The sequence below is a fragment of the Oncorhynchus keta genome, chromosome 19 (genome assembly GCF_023373465.1).
Source record: "Oncorhynchus keta strain PuntledgeMale-10-30-2019 chromosome 19, Oket_V2, whole genome shotgun sequence".
In the NCBI taxonomy this organism is placed as follows: Eukaryota; Metazoa; Chordata; class Actinopteri; order Salmoniformes; family Salmonidae; genus Oncorhynchus; species Oncorhynchus keta.
The window spans coordinates 42071930-42095697 of NC_068439.1; positions in this window are offsets into that span (position 1 = coordinate 42071930).

Here is a 23768-nt window from a genome sequence, read left to right on the forward strand (position 1 = left end):
AAATGACTATTGCCCTGTAAGCACTCACATCTATACCCATGAAATGCTTTTAAAGGCTGGTCATGCCTCACATCAACACCGTCAGCCCAGACACCCTGGACCCACTCCAATTTGTACAACACCTCAACAGATCCACTGATGACGCTATTTCTATTCCACTCCACACTGCCCTTTCCCACCTGGACAAAGGGAACACCTACTGTATGTGAGAATGCTGTTCATTGACTACATCTCAGCGTTCAACACCATAGTGCCCACAAAGCTCATCACTAAGCTAAGGACCCTGGGACTGAACACCTCCCTCTGCAACTGGATCCTGGTCTTCCTGACGGGCCCCTTCCCCGGTGGTATGGGTAGACAACAACACTTCCGTCGAGTTGACCTTCAGCACGGGGGCCCCCCGAGGTCTGTGCTTAGTGACCTCCTGTACTCGCTGTTCCCTCACGACTGCGTGGCCATGTCTCCGCTTGGTAAGGAAAGTACTTGACAACCCACCGTAAAGTGATATAGAGCGTAGTGCGTACGGCCCAGTACATCACTGGGGCCGAGCTCCCTGCCATCCAGGACCTCTATACCAGGCGTGTGTCAGAGAAGGCCCTAAAAACAGCCAAAGACTCCAGCCACCCAAGCCATGGACTTCTTCTCTCTGCTACCAAACGGCAAGCGGTACAGGGGCACAAAGTCTAGGACCAAAAGGCTCTTGGATTGCTTCTACCCTCAAGCCACAAGACTGCTGAACAGTTGAAATTAAATGTCTACCCTGACTATTTTCATTGACCCCCTGTTTATTTGCACGGACTCTCTTGCACTGGGTCTATGCACACTCACTGGACTCTACCCACACAGTCACGCAGACCGACTATCACACTCTTTCAAGCTCTTCACACTCACTGCGGCTACTCAGTTTACTATCTATCTTGACTGCCTCGTCACTTTGACCTAATGTACATGTACATATTACCTCAATTACCTCAACTACCTCGCACCCCTGTGCATTGACTCGGTACCGGCACTCCTTGTATATAATCTTACTGTTATTTTCTTGTGTTACTATTTCCTTTAAAAAAGTTCATACTTTTTAACTCAGCATTGATGGGAAAGGGCTCGTTAGTATGTATTTCACAGTAAAGTCTTGTATTCGGCACATGACAACAACAACAAAAACATTTTATTTGATTGAGATTAGATGAATTGTACATTCTCATATGCTCAATTACGATCAATGAAAGGCCTTAACGGAGGTCCATTGTCCACCAACCCCACTCAGAGTTGTTTGTAAGGACACTTGCCAACTAGTCTACAGTAAGACCTTTTCTCAGCAATCCTTTCGAAACACGTGAGAAGTGAGAGTGAGAAGATGTGGAGGGTGCTACTCAACTGGAGCCCCCCCACCCCCTGCTATACCACAATACACACTCGCGCAAGCTCGTACACGCTCACACAGTTTTCCTCACACAGCAGTATGAGGGGGGTCTGCTAGGGCTTTTCCATACTGTGAAGGAATGGTGTGATCACCCATGTACATTAACAGGCATCACAGGAATATTCCTTTTTGTCGTTTGAAATGTCTGGCCGGTGTTACATTCAGGATCGTATCATCATGGCCTTGTATTGTTCGTCTCTGCTTGGCGTCGATGCTTGTTACTGTGTTGCCTTGTTTGCACATAGCCAGGAAATTGCACCTTGCAAGAAAGTTCACAGCTCAAGCTGTGTGTTTGCCACAGAACCCAGAATGACTGGACTTGTTGAGAACGCAAATAAATAGTTAAATAGTTAAAAGACGAAGAAAGTGTTTATTCATTGCATCCATAAAAAAAAATAAAAAAAATCATCAGGACCGACGAGTAAACAAGAAAAAAGGAAAAGAGATGTGCAAAAAGATACAAAAGGTCTTTATTGGAATAGGGTTTAATGGAGACGACTGGAGGGTTGGTAAAAGATCCCTATGTCGGAACTGAATCCCAAATCGCAATGGTACTGTAATTACTCCCCCTTACCATCCAACATCCAACCCTGGCATCCACACTTGGCATGGCCTGCCTGAGGACCAGCTTGTGATCTGGGGCATTGAGAGCCCAGGAAGCTAGACCTACACACCCGGAGGGCTTGGTCAATGCTAGGTTCCTTTGGGTGGTTAGGGGGGGAGGGTTGCAGACTAAGTCTGGTCAGAGCTGGGTGCCAGGGTCTCAGTGGGATGCACCCCTTTCTGGGAGGCTGCTAACCAAGCCCCCTCCTGGTCCCCCTGCGTGGTGCAAGGATGCCTGGTCAGCGCAAGACAGGTCCATCTGCCCCGCACGGCACCTCGTCTCGGCCTGCTGCAACCGCTACTGCTACAGCTAGCCCCTCCACCAGCCCTGCTCCACTACCCCTGCTCCACCCTCCCTACTCCACCACCCCTGCTCCACCCTCCCTACTCCACCACTCCTGCTCCACTACCCCTCCACCCTCCCTACTCCACTACCCCTGCTCCACCCTCCCTACTCCACCACCCCTGCTCCACCACCCCTGCTCCACCACCCCCGCTCCAACATTCCCACTCCACCACCCCTGCTCCACCACCCCTGCTCCACCACCCCCGCTCCAACATTCCCACTCCACCACCCCTGCTCCACCACCCCCGCTCCAACATTCCCACTCCACAATCCCTGCTCCACCATCCCTGCTCCACCATCCCTCCTCCAGCATCCCCTCACCACCCAAACAGTTGCCAACTTGGAAATCACCTACTGCTGTCTTGACCTCAAGCAAATGGCTCACCTTCGACAGGGATGGGATGGACTGGGAGGGTTGCAGGTTTTATATTGTGTTGTGTTCTTTTCTGCTTCCTTGTAAAGCAAGGGAATATGCACTGTAAAGCTTAAGATCTTTGACTTTGACTAATGTCTTTATTTTATTTCAATGTCAAGACTCTTGGGACTAACTAAAGGAAGGTAACGAGTGCTCTGCTGGTAAATAAGACACTTTTTCAAACAATTTTAGGGTGCATGTCAGAAATAGGAAAAGGTTCAAAATCTGAATCTCTGGGGCTGCTTCTATTTTTTGAAGTGGCCAAGAGCGCACACTGAAGTGTGCAGAGAGCGAGAGAATGGGTAAGCGCTCAACATAAAGGGTGTCTCTAGTGTGGGTGGGTGTCAAAGAGGAGGGTGTTTCCTACTTTCTCTGGTTCTCTTTGAAATTGTTCTTCGCCGATGTGCAGAGGCATGGGTGGTGGCCACCATCGTACAACAAATCAAAGGATAAGATATATATTTCCTCTTGAACACCTTTCACCATTGCCTTTGAGATCTTGTAAAAAAAGACCAACAAAATATTTGCAGTATGAAAATCAAACCGGAAAAAATAAAGACACTTTCCGGTAATGCTTTGTATCTGTCAGTATTAACCCAACGTTGACTATGACTAATTTGGAAGCGAGATTGTCTGCACGATCTATCAAAAATAAACATCTATGAACATTTCCCTTTTCCACACAGCACAGATACCGAACAATGTTTTTTAACATTGTATAATAATCTGTTCCCTCTCGTCTACTCAGAGGTGTCAAACAAAGCGTTGATGAAAAGAGGACCTTGTGGGTTTAAAAAGGAGAACTCATTTTTCACATAGACTGTTTAATAAAGAGCTCTGCGAGATTTTATATTTGGTGCTCTTTTTTTTTCATCCGACGGTCTGCTCTTGTGGTTTGGTAACCAGTTGGTGTGCCTGAAACCACCATATTCCGAGAAGATAAGTATAACACCCTGCCTCATACTCATTCATTAGCCCAAACTAGCACACAAGTGATCCCATAGGCATCGCTGGCAACATTGGCAACTGACATACACATTCACATACTCGTAAACTAACATTCAAATTTTGTAAAAGGTTAACATGCTACTGAAGGGAACACAGCATTTACGCTTTCTCACTCCTCATGTTCATCACGCTCGTCAAAGATATGACAATCGTCTCAAAGCACACCACATAAAGATCTCAAATCCACTGCCCAAAACAACTCCGAACTCCACAGGCTACTACAACCCCCCTAGGTCTGGCGGAAAGGGGAGAATGTCCAATTATGACAGGGGGTAGAAAGGGAGTTGCTCCTGCAAATGGGACAGGCAGGCGCTATTGTGCGGCCCTGGCTAGCGCTCTGAATGTAGTGAATGAGGACCAGTCGTGCCCTCTGTGCTCTCCCAGCTGTCATTGAGGGGGGGGTAGATAGCCCTGTTTATCGTCCCCAACTGGTGGCTCCTGTCCTGTGTTAACACCAAGTGTCGGCAGAATCGTAGCGAAGCTAATTAATGCCAGCAAATGAGATCAACTAACAGAGGCCCGGGCCAGCTCCATACGGCTAAATGGCTGCCTTCAATGGAGGCTAGCGTAGAGTAATTACCACAGGGCCACTCCACAATGGCAGCTTTATGGACGCTGAAAGTGATTTCATGTATGTTGTTCAAGGAGACGAGAGAAGCTCATCAACGGAGATGTGTTTGTGTGTGTGGACGCTGATTGCTCCAGCGACAGTGGCTGCTGAAGTGATCTATCGAAGCGGGCAAATATGAATTCTGTTTTTGGAATCAATGGGAAGTATTGAAACGACGCGTATTCCAGTAATGCACATGATAGTTATCGATGTTAAACACAGTCAAATCTTAAGCAAACACGGGATGGATATTAGATGTACACAGGCCTACTTGTTATAGTGAGGCAGGTGTTGTTTCCAATGCTACATGGTTCAGGTATGTGCACAAAACAAATAAACAATACAGAAAACATACAGAGATCCCAAATTTGACCAAATCTAACGATCGATACAATCACGTTAGAGTTGAACCCAGACGTTAATGAAACCAAAATTCTCCTAACATTTCGGACAGTATTTTCACACTTGAACCTGCTTGATATACATATATTTCTGTTTATTTCTATTTCTATCATCTTTTATATTTCTATCCAGGTTGACACACATACACAGTCGCCCTCGGATGATTGAAAAAGTTTGGTATGGGCCCTCAAATCCTCAAAAAGCTTTACAGCTGCACCATTGAGAGCATCTTGACTGGCTGCATCACCACGCTGGATTGCATGGTGCTACAGAGGGCGGTGCGGACAGCCCGTTACATCTCTGGGGCCGAGCTCCCTGCCATCTAGGACCTAACAGGTGGTGTGAAAGGAAGGCCCGGAAAACCATTAAAAAGACTCCAGCCACCCAAACCATGGACTGTAATCTCTGCTTCCTCACACCGGCAAGCGGTACCGAGCTTCTATCCCCAATCCAAAAAACAGTTAAATAAATAGCTAACAAAATGGCTACATGGACTGAGTTGACTCTTGTATTTAGTTTTGCACTGTCTCTTTGCATACTCACAGGACTCTACACACATGCACACTGACACTCCAACACACACATAACATGCACACACATTTATACGGACTATACACACGCATACACACTCACATAAAATCTTAATTTACGCTGACGCCTAGGTCACCTTACCCCTACACACATCTACCTCTAACACGCCAGTATCCCTGCACATTGTAAACATTGTATTGGAACAGACCCCTTATATAGCTTCCAACTTTCTCGTGTTCTTATTTTTATTTATTGCGTATTTTTGTTGCTACCTCATGTTATTTTTAGTACTTCATTGATTGCTGCATTGTTGGGCTTAAAACTTGCAAGAAAGACATTTCACTGTACTTGTGCATGTGACATTAAAACTTGAAACTGATGTGCAATGTTCCCTCTAGACTGTGTGCAGTAGCCCGTGGCTGCAGAGCAGCTCCTGGACTGCAGTGCAGAAATATCAACCCACAGAGAGCGAGATTGAACTTCACCCCACTTTCTAGAGCAGTGGTCACCAAACGGTCGACCGCAATCAACTGGTTGATCTCCAAGGCATTCCTAGTCGATAGCCAAACATTTATGTAAATAACCCAACTATAAAGCCGTTTGTTCCTTTTTGGGGGGGGATTCGTCTCGGGCTGTTGGTGGTAGGTGCACTCAACTCAGCTGCCCTGCGCACCGGGCAGGCGAACCGTTGCCATTTTGAACCATTTCATGTGTCTGGAGGTACAAAATCTGCCTTCCCGGTAGGCCCAGAGAGCAAATCAACTGCTCTATAGGTTTTCACTATAGGATTTCCGTGTCTGCGGTAATGTAGCAGGCATAAAAGACAGCTACAGCAAAGTTGATACTGAGAGATTTCGAAATTTTTAAAGCCACGACTAGAGAGAAACTGTCAACGAATACATACAGCGCTGCTGTTTTTATGAGTGAGCTCGTGTTTAAGTTCTTACTCAGCACTGTTAACACTTTGTATTCAACACTTCTATAAGCCATAAAATGCGCGTTCGTCCTATTTCCACTCTGCGCTACAGCAAGCAGTAATGACGGAGTAGGAAATTGTATATATAGGCTTGAGTTGTTGTTATTATTAGCGGCTTGGGTCTTTTTTTAATATCAAGGAATATTTCACGTTCTCTGTTCATGAGAGTAACAACATGAATTTGTGCATGACGCAGAATTATTGCGGTGCGACACGACTTTCACCATCAGCTGGAAGACTGTCCCTTTTTGGTCGTGTCAGTGGAGGAAAGGGAGAGTGGAGGGATGTTGACAGGTCTGCTGCTCTCTCCCTCCGCTGACACTGACCATCAGCCCAGTAAAATAAAAGTACAATTATTTAAATGTATGCTGACCCAGCTGCGAATCACAAGTAATACAACAACAGATGTATCACTAGTGTGATCATATAGCCTACCTCAAATTTGTAAATATATGGCCCGAACAACAATGCATTGGCAGGGCAATTCAAGCAAAGTCAATATTCAGTGATAATGTATTGGGCCTATAGCTAACTGCACAAACCTAATTTCTACAGTACTGTTTTTAATTGGTTAATGTTGCATAGGCTAACGTTTTTTTAAGTAATGCAACATACTGAAACAAAATGAACTATGCAAGAGATGTTGTTGTAGGCAGAACACATCGGAGTATGATTCTAATGCATTGACAGGCACTACTCAACCCATACTCTACATAGACAGGTGTGGCATAACCAATCAGAGCTGCAGTAGGTCTATTTAATAAGCAATAAGGCACAAGGGGGTGTGGTATATGGCCTATATACAATGCAATGAGGAGTGCCTGGATACAGCCCTTAGCCGTGATATTTTGTCCATATACCACAAACCCCTGAGGTGAATTATTGCTATTATAAACTGACTACCAATGTAATTAGTGCAGTAAAAATAAATGTTTTGTCATACCTGTGGTATACGGTCTGACATACCAAGGCTGTCAGCCAATCAGCATTCAGGGCTCGAACCACCCAGTTTATAAAAGCAAATAGACCATTGCCATAGATCTGTGCCATTTACTTTGAACTGGACTGTGTCTACAGCATGAGCGGTCATGAGTACATGCGCTTCTTTTGAGATCAGAGTCGAGAGCTGCATGTAGCCACATGTGCACATTTGTTTATATCCTTAACTAGTTAGTGAGTTATTAGCACAGCTAAAAATCATTTGTAGTCAGCAATAGGGGAGTGATTGCTTTCTACAAGTGCACAAAATGTGTACATTTCTAGACACCTTTGAAAAATGAGTCAGGTAAAGCTATTTTTTTGCCTTAAAGGGGTAGAGTTGTATTTTGAGACAGGTTTGAATAAGCGAAGTAGCCACGAGGCAGAGGGTAGCATAATTTGACTGATTCTCTGTAATAATGGTATGAGAATAATAATGCATTTTGTTTTGTAAAGTGGTTTCTTGCATCAAACAACACAACACCATTTTCAGTCACCTCCTTGTCTGAAGGACAAGTGGATAAACAGGTTAATGTTAAGCCCTGCATGTTGTTTACAAAAGTCTCATGGAATGTAGGCCTACATTGAACACCTCACATTGGCTGCTTCTGTAGACTGAATGACAGAACAGCTAATTCCATGTTAAAATGTTATGGGATGCATTTTCTCCATTGTTTTTGATGGTAGGCTACTCTGGTAGGCCTACATTACAATCAAATAGTCACAGTAACGTAGGTGGACACTGTTAAAACTGTAACGTAAAGCGGGTACAGCCTCAGTGTTCACAGTAAATGAGCCTGGAAGTTGCACAGAATTTTCACAATGTTCAAGTTTGGGCTCAGCAGACCTGAAATTTTCTCAGCGCCAGAAAAAATGTGCAGGAACATTGCTGATAAGTAAAGGTCAGTGTTTTTATCTGGCCTGCCATGTACAGTAGTGTGATTAAGTGAACCATACCTACAGCTGAAATAGAGTGAGTGCTTATCCTAGTGAGATCAGCTACTGATCCTAAGGTGTGAAAACTGTGGTGAAACAGCATTTCTCGGAACTAAAGATAGACGTAAGACAAGTTAAACGTTCATATATTCCGTTACATGTGTGAACCCCAAAGCATCTGCGCTCTCACTTGGCCTCTCGAGTTCGCCTGAGGAAACAATGCAATAAGTTGAATGTACTTGCTCTGCACTCCTAGAAAAAAAGGTTCCAAAAGCATTCTTCAACTGTCCCGATGGGAGAACTATTTTTGGTTCCAGGGAGAACCCTTTTTGGTTCCACATAGGGGTTTGCATGGAACCAAAAAAGGATCTATGTGGAAAGGGTCCTACATGGAACCAAAAGTTTTTTTTTTAAAGGGTTATCCTTTGGGGACAGCCGGATAACCATTTTAGGTTCTAGATAGCACCCTTTTTTCTAAGAGTGTATTGTATAGACTAATCCATAACATTTTCTCACTGTCAAATACAATATGTCATGCACACTTTTTCCCTAACATCACAGAACGTTGTGACGGCCGTTGTTGGTGGAAGAAGGTGAGGACCAAGGTGCAGCATGGTATGTGTCCATATTTATTAGAATTAACACGGAAATAACAAAAATAACAAAGAGAAACAACAGAAAACTGAAAATAATCACCCACGAAACACAATAGAAAACAGGCTCCCTAAATATGGTTCTCAATCAGGGACAACGATTGACAGCTGCCTCTCATTGAGAACCATACCAGGCCAAACACAGAAATAGCAAATCATAGAAAAACTAACATAGACAACCCACCCAACTCAAGCCCTGACCATACTAAAACAAAGACATAACAAAAGAACTACGGTCAGAACGTGACAAACGTGAACATTTCTACCTAAAGTTGAAGTCCTTTGACAATGAATGTGAAATAAATTCTGAGAATGTTATGAGCATCTCATGGAAGGATTTTCGCATGGTACATTTGGTTTTGTTTTAAAGCAGAATGATGCATAATGTTCACAATGTAACCCCGGATGAAAAACACAAATGAAAAGATAATCAAAACAAGACCAATAGTGAGAGCGATAGAGAGAGAGAGGAAGAGAGTGTGAGCGAGAGAGAAAGAGATGGAGAGAGAAGGAGAGAGAAAGAGAGAGAGAAAGAGAGAGGAAGAGAGTGTGAGCGAGAGAGAAAGAGATGGAGAGAGAAAGAGAGAGAGGAAGAGAGAGAGGAAGAGAGTGTGAGCGAGAGAGAAAGAGATGGAGAGAGGGAGAGAGTGTGAGCGAGAGAGAAAGAGATGGAGAGAGAAAGAGAGAGAGATGGAGAGAGAAAGAGAGAGGAAGAGAGTGTGAGCGAGAGAGAAAGAGATGGAGAGAGAAAGAGAGAAAGATGGAGAGAGAGATAAAGAGAGTGTGAGCGAGAGAGAAAGGAAAAGAAAGTAGACAAGAAAAATTAATCAGCATATCATTGAGAGACTTCTTTTACTTTTGAAATGTATAAAAATAAACAAATGGAGATGGCGCATGTTAATTTCTCCTGAGTTTCATTCGTTGGGTTTAATTAATAGAAGTGATGCAGTCACACGCCAGTGGAGGTGTCTAGGACACGTGTTTTTTCTGCTCCGAGAGTGCTCCCCAAGCGCGGAGGGAGGTACGGCCTGTGTGATTCTCATTCTGTTCTCAAATATAAATGTATTACTCATTGCTCATAACTTTAACTCAAGCAAGTTAGGTGGGGAGGATTCACCTCAGATGATCACTGATGGTGGTGGTATAGAACAATTGCAGGACTATGGTATTAACATTGAGCATTATATTTATATTTCTTGCAACTGGGAGATGTAATAAAGCATTCGCTTTCGCTAAAGTTGCCGTTGCAAAAAAATGTGCTTGTCACAAACTTGTTTTCTTAGCATGAGCTCTATGTGCAGTAAACATGCTCATTCCCAGTACCTTCATCTCAATCAGCATGAATATAGACAGACAAGCATTTTGGTGTGTAATGTAGCATAAGGGTCTGCCAGCCTGAAGCTATGGTGGCACCCCTGCACTGTCAAAGGTGCCGCCGCCTTTAGCCTCGGGCCGTACTCAAATCACTGCTGTGGTGGTTCCAGGGCCCGTGTACCAGCAACGTCTATTGATGCACGCTTTACTAAATCCCCCACCACCTCCAACCACCACCAGCGCCACCCCACACCCCCCAGTTCACTTCCTCACCCCCTCCCCACCACACTAGTGCAGGAAGCAGGCTGCGGCCCCTTTCCCCGGGCTCATTGGATGGAGCTCATCCACCCAGCACTAACGGAGCGCAGACAGGCCATGTCACACAGACAGCCCCCGGTCCCCTAGCACCACCTCTCCCTTCCTTTATTATCTCTTATTTTCCTTTCCTCTTCTCTCCTCTCCTCTCACCAACAACCAGCCAGCCACCCTGGACTGACTAGAAGGGCTGATGTTTAAAATCCCTCCTGCGGCCAGCCTGCCTCGTCCTAAACAAAAGTAGCACTCCTGGAGCCCCTAACAGGACATGTCCGGTAATGGGTCTGTGTGTCCCAATCCTTTCACAGTCCTGGACCCCAGCAGGACAGTTTATATCGTCGTCATTGCTCTTTCTTTACAAAGTCGTTGGCTTCATCTCGAACCCAATGATTTAATGGTTGATAAAAGTTGGACATTTGGTATAAGTTAGTTTGAGGTCAGGACAATGATAACAGAGGTTTGAGGATTCATGTTGTTTGTTCCGGCCATTTCAAAAAGTATCTTTGCATTTATAAAATCAACCAGGGCTACCTCAATTCCGGTCCTGGTTGGCCAAAACATTTCTGTTTTTAGTTTTTACCTGGTAGTTATTTTCACTCACTTGGGACCTTATATTCCTAGGAGTTATCAATTCAATATTATAAACAGTATGCTATGTTACCGCCATGCTGTGTCAATCATTTACAGGTGACAGTACTCCATTTACAAAGTAAACATATTCTGTGCTTGATGTTTCTCTTATATAATGTCCCTAGTTCCTTTTTTGTAAATTATTTAGAATTTGAAAAATTTTATACGGGGTGAGGTTTACATACTGTAGGTTTACATCCTGTAGGTGCAGTAGCACCCACTGATACCATAGATTATATGACTAATCTATAGACAATCACAATCAGGGAAAGTGAGAGAGATGAGAAATAAACAGAAGAGAGAGACAAATGGAAAAAGATCATACCTCAGATCAGGCTCAGACAATTCAAGAGGAGGGGAGAGAGGGGAGAAGGGAGAGCAAGTGAGCAAGTCCAGGGCCATGGATCTGCCTGCCTGCCAGGGTGACGAGATAGAGCGTTTACGGGCCCAGGAGAATGGGAGGTGAGAAGTCGGGGTCAGGCTCCGACTGTGACTCTAATTTGGAGATTTCTCATTTTCGGCTCCCGATTTGGGGAGGGTAAGAAATCGTACCTGTGAGAAGCCTTCAGGCAGAACGCGGCGAGGTGTGGAAGAATCTGTATCTCACAGCATCTCAGTGTGGTGCCTGACTGGGCCTGCACTGCTGTTGTTCCTCTCCCACTGTAGTACAATACCTCTACAGGGACACATAATGCAGTGTCTGTCATCTTCCAGTAGCTACGCCGTACTTGCGTTGTAAGTAAGCCATTCGGGCTCTATTCTGGGAGGACACCAACGAGATGGTCTACAGTTTGAGAGATACTCCTGAAATACTGAGAACAGACAATAAAAAAAATCCAAGTTTATTTGTCACGCGCGCCGAATACAGTGAAATGCTTACTTACAGGCTCTAACCAACAGTGTAAAAAAAGTATTAGGTGAACAACAGGTAAGTAAAAGAAATAAAACAACAGTAAAAAGACAGTAGCGACACTATATACAGTAGTGAGGCTATAACAGTAGCGAGGCTATATACAGTAGTGAGGCTATAACAGTAGCGAGGCTATATACAGTAGTGAGGCTATAACAGTAGCGACGCTATATACAGTAGTGAGGCTATAACAGTAGCGAGGCTATATACAGTAGTGAGGCTATAACAGTAGCGAGGCTATATACAGTAGTGAGGCTATAACAGTAGCGAGGCTATATACAGTAGTGAGGCTATAACAGTAGCGAGGCTATATACAGTAGTGAGGCTATAACAGTAGCAACGTTATATACAGTAGTGAGGCTATAACAGTAGCGAGGCTATAACAGTAGCGAGGCTATATACAGTAGTGAGGCTATAACAGTAGCGAGGCTATATACAGTAGCGAGGCTATAACAGTAGCGAGGCTATAACAGTAGCAAGGCTATATACAATAGCGAGGCTATAACAGTAGCGAGGCTATATACAGTAGCGAGGCTATAACAGTAGTGAGGCTATATACAGTAGTGAGGCTATAACCGTAGCGAGACTATATACAGTAGCGAGGCTATAACAGTAGCGAGGCTATATACAGTAGCGAGGCTACTCCAATCGAAAATCAAATCAAGAGTCGGCTTTCTATTCCGCAACAAAGCCTCCTTCACTCACGCTGCCAAGCTTACCCTAGTAAAACTGACTATCCTACCGATCCTCGACTTCGGCGATGTCATCTACAAAATCGCTTCCAACACTCTACTCAGCAAACTGGATGCAGTTTATCACAGTGCCATCCGTTTTGTCACTAAAGCACCTTATACTACCCACCACTGCGACTTGTATGCTCTAGTCGGCTGGCCCTCGCTACATATTAGTCGCCAGACCCACTGGCTCCAGGTCATCTACAAGGCCATGCTAGGTAAAGCTCCGCCTTATCTCAGTTCACTGGTCACGATGGCAACACCCATCCGTAGCACGCGCTCCAGCAGGTGTATCTCACTGATCATCCCTAAAGCCAACACCTCATTCGGCCGCCTTTCGTTCCAGTACTCTACTGCCTGTGACTGGAACGAATTGCAAAAATCGCTGAAGTTGGAGACTTTTATCTCCCTCACCAACTTCAAACATCAGCTATCTGAGCATCTAACCGATCGCTGCAGCTGTACATAATCTATTGGTAAATAGCCCACCCATTTTCACCTACCTCATCCCCACAGTTTTTATTTATTTACTTTTCTGCTCTTTTGCACACCAATATCTCTACCTGTACATGACCATCTGATCATCTATCACTCCAGTGTTAATCTGCAATATTGTAATTATTCGCCTACCTCCTCATGCCTTTTACACACATTGTATATAGACTCCCCTTTTTTTCTACTGTGTTATTGACTTGTTAATTGTTTACTCCATGTGTAACTCTGTGTTGTCTGTTCACACTGTTATGCTTTATCTTGGCCAGGTCGCAGTTGCAAATGAGAACTTGTTCTCAACTAGCCTACCTGGTTAAATAAAGGTGAAATAATTTTTTTTTTTAAATAACAGTAGCGAGGCTATATACAGTAGTGAGGCTATAACAGTAGCGAGGCTATATACAGTAGTGAGGCTATAACAGTAGCGAGGCTATATACAGTAGCGAGGCTATATACAATAGCGAGGCTATAACAGTAGCGAGGCTATAACAGTAGCGAGGCTATAACAGTAGTGAGGCTACATACAGGCACCGGTTAGTCAGGCTGATTGAGGTAGTATCTACATGTTGATATGGTTAAAGTGACTATGCATATATGATAAACAGAGAGTAGCAGTAACTAAGAGAGTAGCACTCCACTCTTTAGTGCTATCTAGAAACCTTCAAAGGTTCTTGAGCCGTCCCAGTAGTAGAACCTTTGAAGAATCGTTTTTGGTTGCAGGTTGAACCCTTTTGGGTTCCATGTAGAACCTTTTCTACATGGAACTCAAAAGGGTTCTAGCTGGAACCAAAAACAGCTCTTATGGGGACAGCCGAAGAAGCCTTTTGGAACACTTTTTTGGAACACATATCATCAACAAGCCTTTTGGAACACATATCATCAGCAAGCCTTTTGGAAGACATATCATCAACAAGCCTTTTGGAACACATATCATCAACATGCCTTTTGCAACACATATCAGCAAGCCTTTTGGAACACATATCATCAACAAGCCTTTTGGAACACATATCATCAGCAAGCCTTTTGGAACACATATCATCAACAAGCCTTTTGGAACACATATCATCAGCAAGCCTTTTGGAAGACATATCATCAACAAGCCTTTTGGAACACATATCATCAGCAAGCCTTTTGGAACACATATCATCAACAAGCCTTTTGGAACACATATCATCAGCAAGCCTTTTGGAACACATATCATCAGCAAGCCTTTTGGAACACATATCATCAGCAAGCCTTTTGGAACACATATCATCAGCAAGCCTTTTGGAACACATATCATCAACAAGCCTTTTGGAACACATATCATCAACAAGCCTTTTGGAACACATATCATCAACAAGCCTTTTGGAACACATATCATCAACAAGCCTTTTGGAACACATATCATCAGCAAGCCTTTTGGAACACATATCATCAACAAGCCTTTTGGAACACATATCATCAGCAAGCCTTTTGGAACACATATCATCAACAAGCCTTTTGGAACACATATCATCAGCAAGCCTTTTGGAACACATATCATCAGCAAGTCGTTGACCACAGTGCAAAATGTGGGCTGTCAGGTTTCAGCACTTCATTTGCTGCACTCGTATTTCATAACACTGTTCTCCTCTACGATTTGTCACCGTGGCCACACTGTACCGTGACAGTAATAACGGCTGCATTTAGTATATAGCACTTTTCAAACAGCAGACCAGAGAGCTGTCAACGTTTCTCCATTACTATGACTCGTCACCACTGGCACACAGTGCACCCTCCGCTCATTCACCCCTGAAGACCCTTCACCATGTATACACATCCTGGCCCAACGACCCCGCATCCGCTAGACCTGCCGCTGGCAACGTCACCGCCACCGTCGCCATCTGCCCTCGGCGGCGAGGTCAGCATGTTGAAAAGATAGCTCTGACCTTTGCTTGTCATGGCCTTGTCAGCCCGACACAGAGAGGTGACGGAAGGGCCCATTCTCTCTAATTTTGTCAATCGCGTTATCACCCATCAGACAGTCAGCCCCTCCGCCTCACTCTTATTAATTGCAGGAGCGGTAATCACAATGGACACCTACTTCTGTTTCAATCAAGGGGACGTGGCGTGGTGGAAGGGTGTTTGTTTGGTGCCTGGAGTCTACCCTTTAGCTGTGCGTCTTTGTCCACCGTTCAGCTGCTCAGCCTCGTGTTGTCGTTTACAGGGTGGTGCGGGAAGATTGGAGATCTGGAGGGAGACAGATAAGGATCAACTGCGACTTTCACATGAACGACATGCTGCAAAATGACTATGTACATTGTACGCAGTTTCATTTAGCGGACTATTACACCTTTTCTATTATTAAGGGATGGTTACGCTTCTACTATGTGACCGTGAATCAATCCATTCTAATATGTCAATATGAACCTACAACGATGTGTCTGCCAATAAACATTGATTGATTTAAAGTGGGACCTAATCCTGTCATATACTTACATGGTAGATGCTGCACCCACTTTCATAAAACCACAGAGCAAGATAGTGCATACATGTCATGCTGCAGAGGTACAGTATGATGCCATTGGACATCAGCCATTGTCCTTCCATTGTTGGCAAAATCGTTGGTTCATTGCATCTTCCTTTCTCTCCTTTCTCCTCTCCTCTTCCTAAGCCATTGCAAGAAGACCGTAATACAGTAACCTCAGTGCCAACACCTCTGCTGGTGTCTGGGGACATGGGTCTACAAGAGAACGTCCTGATTCCTCTCTCTCCACTGCTCCACAACCGCAAGGCTCAGTCAAGCAACATCGACAGGCCTCCACTGAGACCACCTCGTACCGCCGTCCAGCACCCCTCGGCCTCACAAACCCTTTGACGCACCCCCCACCACACACACACACACACACACACACACACACACACACACACACACTCTGACTCCACCCCCAACATCCTCCCTCTAGAGAAGTCAAGCCATCCATATCGAGCGGGGTGGATGTTGAGACCATACTTGTATTGTCAGAGGACTCATCCCTGGCCACTTACCTCCGTGGAACATTTAGTGCCGTCTTGCTGGGCGCTGGACAGAGAATAGCACTATAGGGTCACCAATGAATTGCTATATTTGGTTGGGCGGTAAACACTGCTTTGTAGGCATTAGTACCCCCCTCTCTCCTGTGCAATGGCTGAGATTTTACTTTATTATTCTCATTTTGTATCCTGTATGAGTGTTTTTGGTTTGCCAATTGATTGAAACAAAGGCTTGGTTGATGGTTAAACTAAGTGTGGTCTGCTTTTTCTGTTTGTAGAACATAAGCCTATGATTTTGGAGCTAAATGTATACATTTTGAGAAAAACATTGATACAATGTTGCGTACACAGTCTTGTGAATGAACGTACACTTTTTGTGAATGATTGCAGTGACAGTGGCAGTCAAAAGTTTGGACACACCCTGATCTGCTTCACCTGTCTTTGTGATTGTCTCCATCCCCCTCCAGGTGTCGCCCATCTCCCCATTATCCCCTGTGTATTTATACCTGTGTTCTCTGTTCGCCTTGTTTGTCAAGCCAACCAGCGTTTTTGTGTCAGCTCCTTCTTTTCCCCAGTCCCTCTTTTCTCGTCCTCCTGGTTTTTGACCCTTGCCTGTCCTGACCCTGTACCCACGGCCTGAGTACTCTGCCTGACCCTGAGCCTGTCTGCCGTCCTGTACCTTTGCCACACCTCTGGATTACCGACCTCTGCCTGACCTGACCCTGAGCCTGTCTGCCGTCCTGTTCCTTTGCCCCTGTTGCTGTAATAAACATTGTTACTTCGACACGGTCTGCATCTGGGTCTTACCTTGATTCCTGATATAGCTACTCATTCAAGGGTGTTTCTAGAAGATATCAAAACTATTAAATAACACATATGGAATCATGTAGGAACCAAAAATGTGTTAAACAAATCAAAATATGTTATATTTGAGATTCTTCAAGTAGCCACCCTTTGCTTTGATGACAGCTTTGCACACTCTTGGCATTCTTGCAACCAGCTTCATGAAGTAGTCACTTGGAATGTATTTCAATTAACAGGTGTGCCTTGTTAAAAGTTAATTTGTGGAATTTATTTCCCTCTTAATGTGTTTGAGCCAATCAGTTGTGACAAGGTAGGGTTGGTATAGGGTTGGTAGAAGATGCCCAAATTGCTAAAAGACCAAGTCCATATTATTTCAAGAACAGCTCAAATAAGCAAAGAGAAACGACAGTCCATCATTACTTTAAGACATGAAATTCAGTCAAAATGGAAAATGTCAAGAACTTTGAAAGTTTATTCAAGTGCAGTCACAAAAAAACATCAAGCACTGTGATGAAAACGCCACAGGAAAGAAAGACTCATTGATTATTTCAGGATAAGTTCATTAGAGTTACCAGCCTCAGAAATTGCACCCCAAATAAATGCTTCACAGAGTTGTCTGTAACTCTATGGCAGCACCCAAGCGGCTCACATTTTCTAGCTCTACCCTTAGACTTGGCGGTGACATTGTGTCCCTATGAGTGACAGAACACTGAGCCAATCACGGCGCAACGCACCGTATTTTCTGCTGGCTTGCCCCACCACCACAGCAAGCTCTGCGTTTTAGAGCTGCCTTACTAAAAAAAACTGCTGTATGCAGCTTTATTAACTCAATTATATATATTATTTTTTACATTGTTTGCAAAAATATATGTCACATGTATTAATGCCAAAATTACATGCAAAACAGGAAAGCTCCAAGAAATATAAATTATTAATATAAATTATTGAATTACATTTTTTTATGTTGCTAAAAATGATGGTTAGCCAATGGACACCAATAAGAAGAAGAGACTTGCTTGGGCCAAGAAACATGAGCAATGGACATTAGACAGGTGGAAATTTGTCCTTTGGTCTGGTGAGTCCAAATTTGAGAATTTTTGCTCCAACAGGACAATGACCCAACACACCTCCAGGCTGGTTTGACCAAAGAGGAGAGGAATGAGGTGCTGCATCAGATGACCTAGCCTCCACAATCACCCGACCTCAACCCAATTGAGATGGTTTGGGATGAGTCGGACCGCAGAGTGAAGGAAAAGCAGCCAACAAGATATCAGCATATTTGGGAACTTCTTCAAGACTGTTGGAAAAGCATTCCAGGTGAAGCAGGTTGAGAGAATGCCAAGAGTGTGCAAAGCTGTCATCAAGGCAAAGGGTGTCTACTTTGAAGAATCTAAAATATGTTTTGATTTGTTTAACACTTTTTTGCTTACTACATTATTCCATATGTGTTATTTCATAGTTTTAATGTCTTTACCATTATTCTACAATGTAGAAAATAGTAAAAATAAAGAAAAACGCTTGAATGATTAGGTGTGTCGAAACTTTTGACTGGTACTGTATATATACAGTGTATGTAAACCCCTTTGACCTTGGTTAATCTCTGTGTTCGCATTAACGAGAAGAAAGGACATGATTCTCACAGAAATCCTTCTTACCTCTGAGAAATAGACAACGCAAACTATGGACTATTAAGTATGAACTGGCCAGATTTGTTTTTCTCTTGGTAAACACTTGATGAATAATACATGTCTTAGTGAAGACTGAGACCCTATGAGAACTAGCCGCTGTGCGAGACAGCCTAAACAGCTGTCAGGGAGGATTGTGCGGCCTGTGTGTGTGCGTGTGCTTGTGCATGTATGTCCGTGCATCAGTGTTTGTGTGTGTGTGTCTGTGCATTTCAATAAGAAGGTGTGGACTCCGCCACTCCGTGGGGAATCCCTGTAGTTGAGTGTGAGTGTGTGTGTGTGTGTGTGTGTGTGTGTGTGTGTGTGTGTGTGTGTGTGTGTGTGTGTGTGTGTGTGTGTGTGTGTGTGTGTGTGTGTGTGTGTGTGTGTGTGTGTGTGTGTGTGTGTAACACATATCTGTGCACCGCAGCGCAACACCTGCCAGAGGCTTGGGCTGTTTATGACAGTGGCTGTGTGATCTGGAAAGGACTAGGCCATGCAGCCAGCCAGCCACACACACACACACACACACACACACACACACACACACACACACACACACACACACACACACACACACACACACACACACACACACACACACACAGGGAAACATCCAGTGCTCACACACATCAGTACTTCATGCATAAAAACATAATCACTGTATTCACAAAATACACACACACACACACTCACAAACACAGAATATTAACACAAAAAAATGTAATAACCACAGGCCAGTGTGAGCAGGATGAGGGGCACTTGCTTAGCCGTCCACTCCTCAGCAGGACCTATATTGCATCAGTAGGCAGGGGAGCCTGGCAGAGGCTCCAGCCTACAAAGTTCAATATAAACGAACAGTGGGATCTCCCAGGGACCTGGCAGGAAAAAGCTTAGCGAAGTTAAAGCCTCACCAGCCCTACCTGGCTGCCCATGCCAACAGAGCTGGGTAAGGCTGGGTAGGGATGGGCTCGACTGGGCTGGTGGCCCAACATCCATGCACACACACTCAGGTCCTTGTCGGTCATCACCTTCTTTTAAAGGGACAGTGTCACTGACACACTGCCACGGCTACTCAAGGTTTTTTTTTAGGAGCTAATTGTTTTGTTTGTATATATTTGATCAGTGTTATATTTCACCGACAGTGACATTTGATGCCCTTACCTTAGTTTTGCCCTGCCAATGGTAAAATTGTGTTGTGAATTAGATCATGGGAACGTATTACTGTGAGACGGTGTGTAATCGCTGTAGTCCAATCTATACTACAGGAAAACACGCTTGAGCTATTTTGTCAAAAACGTATGACATTGAGAAATTGTGCATTTATTACATCATGTCAATAATTGCTTGATGATGACCACAGATTGTAAGATCATAGAGCCTGTGTTTGTTTTCTTATCCTAAACATGACATATGACCATTATATGGGGTTGGTTGCCTGGAGAACAAAGTGAGAGGATTGCTTTACCATTCCACCAAAAAGACCGCCGACTTCATTTAAAAAATGTTTTAAAAAAAGAATCCCCTGATATCATCCCAACCCTCTCTACGCTCTGCATTGAACCCCCCCCCCAATACGCCCAACTCCCACCAACCCCCTTCCTGTTAGCTTGAAGGTTGGTCCCCCCACTTCATATGGCTGTGGACACAATAATGACTTAACAGATGGGGTTTTTAGAAAGCGGTTCAGGCGAACAGCGGGTGGTTCCTTTAGGGAAACCCGGGAGTCCAAACAGCCAGCTCGCAGGGTGAAAGGGACCTGGCGGAGAAGTAGCACAACACTGCTCTTCCTCAACTATTGATTTGAAAGGATAGGTTCTCTTTTAATACCTACGCTAATCACCAGGATTGGCGTGCATGTTTCTCTGTTTTTGTGGATACGTTTCGTGGCTCTACGTGCCTGCGTGTGTGCCTGCCTGCCTGCACATGTGCATATGTGCATATTTCTATGGAAATATGCATATGCTTTGCAAATGCTAATCAGGCCAACTTTCTTTTGTGTACCTGTGTGATAATTGTTGTAAAAACATCATCTGTCCGTTTCTTGCTCTCCTTTCAGGAGGCTGGCGTAGTCTTTTGTTTCTCTGGCCCCAGGTGTCAGGGGTGGTCTGGTCTCGCTCGTTAGTGTCCTAGAGCGCCAGGCAGCATGGCAGAGCAAATAGCACGGCTGGAGCATGCCTCCCTGGATCAAAGGGCAATACCGTTCCTATCATATCATATGGAGACCTCATTACTCCCGTAACTCTAGAATTCTGCTCATAATGTCAGCTCAATTGAGTTGGTTTAGGTAACAAAGCCATGAAGAAATATACATTTGAACAATGTATTAGTAGATGGGGGTACTGAATTCTACCAGCTAAATACCATTTAAGCTTAGAAATGTGTTCATTCCTTTTTTTAATTGGGGGCTTTCAAGATGTCGAAATAATAAATGTGAATGGGATTCGTTAAACATTTTTCTCTTACTTCTATGGGGCCTTGGCTGTCCCCTCTTTTCATTCCTGAGGTCCTACACTGAGAAAAAAAGTGTATTTTTCAATATTCTGAATTATGGAAACCCTGACACGCACTGTACACTCTTAGAAAAAAAGGTCCTATCTCGAACCTAAAAGGGTTCTTCAGCTGTCTCCATAGGAGAACCCTTTGGTTCCAGGTAGAAACCTTTTGAATCCAAGTAGAACCCTTTTTGATTCCAGGTTAAAAAAAACAAGGGACCTGCCACAGCAACAAGGGACAGCAGCCATCATTCTTCATGCATGGGCCAGCGTTCACTTTAAAAAAATGTCCACTCTCAGCAATAATACTAATCTTCCCGGGATCCAGCAACAAGGGACCTGCCACAGCAACAAGGGACAGCAGCCATCATTCTTCATGCATGGGCCTTCACTTGGCGATGCTGCCGTGCACGCGACACGACACCTGGAGGGAGAAATCACATGCCTGTTGTGACCGGGTGGAAGAAGGCCCTTCACGGTCTCTCACCTTCACCCCCTCAGCCCGGGACCCTGAGGAGAAGGAGCCCCCCTCCCAGCATCCTCCCTCCACCACTCTCCAAAGGTCATCTGATAGAGGAGAGAGAAAAGGGAGAGAGAGTGAGAGAAAGAGAGAGAGAGAGAGAGAGAGAGAGAGAGAGAGAGAGAGAGAGAGAGAGAGAGAGAGTATAGAGAGAGAGAGAGAGAGAGAGAGAGAGAGAGAGAGAGAGAGAGAGAGAGAGAGAGAGAGAGAGAGAGAGAGAGAGAGAGAGAGAGAGAGAGAGAGAGAGAGAGAGAGAGAGAAAAAGCCCAGTGAGGGTAGCGGGGGTCAGTGACACAGGGGGGCCTGAGGAATTGTCACCTCGCAGACCTCACCCCAGAAACACAATTAGACTACATGGGTCCCTAATGCATTTTAGGAGTACAATCTGTACCCCTGGAGAGGGAGGGGGATAAAAGCCACAGCCTTCTATCTATCTCCTTCTCTCTCTCAGGGCCGGACAGGACACAGGGTTCAGTCGTCAAGGCTTTGTGGGAAATCTGTGTGAGGTTTTCTCTGGTCCCTTGAAGGACTGTACCACTAACTGCACAACACGTTCATCTCCATTTTTATGTTTCAGTTATTGAGCAGACACTCTTATCCAGAGCAACTTACAGGAGCAATTAGGGTCAAGTGCCTTGCTCAAGGGCACGTCGACAGATTTGTGTGGCATATTTTACAAATAACCCCTGATTTCATACTGTCTTATGGGCACATGGAAACACCACTCACCCATGTCTGTAATCCTCTTATTAATCCGTCATAATAATTTTAATACCATGTAGCTATGTGTGTGGGGCTCAGGCCTGGTCTTCACCAGTGTTGACCTACCAAGTCTCCACCAAAGCCTTATCTGACCATAGCCAACCCTCTAGCTATCTGCTGAGACTGGCCCTGTCTTAAGTAACTATCATACACACATGGCTAAAGGTTGGCCTGGAGCCTATTACAGGAGGTGCAATCATCACTGCACATGTAGCCGACACTGACTAGACCATCCATCCATCTGAGATGTAGGAACGTAATGCTGCATGCAACCACCCACCCACCCCAAAGCATCTCTCACATGCGGTCACAATATCCACCCACAAACGACATCCGCCCCCTGACAAAAACAATCTCAGAATCTCCCTCCTCCCCTCTCCCTCTTGCCTCGCGTGGCACGGGCGTTCGCGCCGAGACCCAATTGCCATGACAGCGTGACCCACAACCCTTCTACCCCTTCCTCCCGGCTCGTCATCCATTTCACCCCCGCTCACCTCCATCCCTCCCTCCGTCTTCCCCCTCCAATGACAATATCCCGGTAATGGCCGCCTTTGGTTTTCTTGGCGCGGTCGCGTGGATTTGTCAGGACGCATTTCCTGCGTGCAAACTGAGGGTTGCCGCTGCGTGGCAATCTGGGCTCACTTCTCAGGCAGCTAAACCCTTTGACACTGTGCTTTTTAATTAAAATTACATTATGATTAATCAGCCAGAAGGGGGGCCCCTCTCCGTTCGTTTCCAGGCAGGTCTGATTACAACCTGTGACGGACGCCACTCGCTGCCAAGCCGCTAAAGATGTGCTGGCAGATGCGGCGGCCCGGCCAGCTTGTCGAGCCCCGGGGTTGCGGGCGATGAGGGAGGAGAGAGGTGCGAGGAAAGGGGGAAATGACACAGACAGAGGGAGAGAGGACAGATATTGGAGGAGAGGGGGAAATGGCAGAGATAGAGGTAGAGGGACAGAGAAGAAAAGCGATGTGGAAAGGAACAGAAAGTAGACAGAGAGACAATGGGTGAAGGATGTTAAGAGAGGTAGCGGGTAGGGGTGAAAAAGGTAGTAAGAAGGAGAGTCAGAGGGCAAGAGAAAGGAAGACAGAAACAATGATGAGAAACAGAGCGAGGGAGACAGACAGAGGAAAATAACAGAGACCCCCATAGACCTGGGAAGACACTTCAGAATTCTCCCCTCAGACATACCCAGCAGCCCCTTGGAAAACAATATTGATCTGGATATGTCTGGTCTGCCAGAGAGTGACTCC